Here is a 1,456-nt window from a genome sequence, read left to right as displayed (position 1 = left end):
CGAGCTTTTGCGGGGGATTATGAAAAGGGGCTTGAAGTGTTCTGTGTTATCTTTGGTCTGCGGTATAGCATGAGAGGAATGGGAGCAAATGACTTCGGATTCATAGAGAAATTGTCAGAATGGGTGTACCAGTTGAAGACATGGATATGAGATGGTTCGAGGGTTTTGGAGACAATGTGGTCTCGTGAAATGGGGTCACTCAGGATGAGTTCGGATTGAGTTCGTTATGTGTTGAATGAAGTTATCATTATTCCTAAGGCAAGTCTAAGGTAAATTAGAAGAAGTCAGATAGGTTAGCAATGGTTGAATTGGCATGATGGCGGCAACGATCAGTTCCTTCAGCGTGTTAAACCATGCATGTGATTTGTGGCGGTACGTACGAGGCTTGATGGTCGTCGTAATTGATTTTACTTGGAGGCATTCTTGTAGTATGGCTTATTATGTGTAGATGGATCCCAGGAAAGTTATGGTGGTTTAGACCACTACTTGAGGTTAGTATTTTCTGCGGTTATGAGAATCCAGTCACGTGTTGCTATAGTTCTCTTCAAATGAGCTAAGAAAAAAAAGGTTTCTACATGATGAAGTGTTTACCCTATTAGCGGTTCAGGAGTTAAGATGAAATTCTTGTACTCTTGCGCATTGGCATGATTAAGTGCAATGGGTAACATGTGATTTGGAAGTTGAGGATCAAGGCTGCGGTTTGGTGTTGACAAGAATATCGCCAGCTCGGACAAGCAGGGAGAAAGGATTCAAATGGTTGGAGTAAGCTAGTATTGTCTTTAGCATTACCTGAGATTGGTGTCCTGTGTAAGAGGCTTTGCGTACTAGTTGCGGATTCTTGATTTGCCTTATAGCATCATTGTGGCCGGTGGTATGGATGTGTAGACTTATTACCTGTTGTGGAAGGTCATGGGAGGTCGCGCCCCCTTTTTCTCGCGAAATCAGGTTTATGACATTTGGAGGGACAACTCATTCCTTTTGGGAACTAGGTTGGCAATTGAAGAGTCGCCACCTAATGATTAGGGTGCATTAGGACACCAAAAGAGTTTGATTTGAATAACCAGAGATAGGGTAAGGGCTTGAAATTATTCTAAGGGGAAGGTGTTAGACACCTCTCAGAATCCACTAGTGTGGTTCCCGGCCAGATAATTATTGTGAATTGAGGTGCAATTAGCATATAGGCAGATAAGGCTCAAATAAGAGGGGACTTCAACACATAAAGGTTTGAAAGTATGCAAAGTTTGGAAGGACCATTAGAAAGGCTAATTTATAAATAAAGAGTTAAAATGCTAAAGAAAAGAAATAAAGAATAAAGGGAGGGGGGTCCTAGGCTTAATAATAATATGGATCACCCCACACAATGTCCGGTAATCACTCCTCAATGAGGGGCTACACGTGACATTATCGCCTGGTCATCATATCCATATCTACCCATCCCACCTCGTTAAGGTATTTA

This window comes from Nicotiana attenuata, chromosome 9 (genome assembly GCF_001879085.1).
Source record: "Nicotiana attenuata strain UT chromosome 9, NIATTr2, whole genome shotgun sequence".
Lineage (NCBI taxonomy): Eukaryota > Viridiplantae > Streptophyta > Magnoliopsida > Solanales > Solanaceae > Nicotiana > Nicotiana attenuata.
This window is presented reverse-complemented; position numbering follows the sequence as displayed.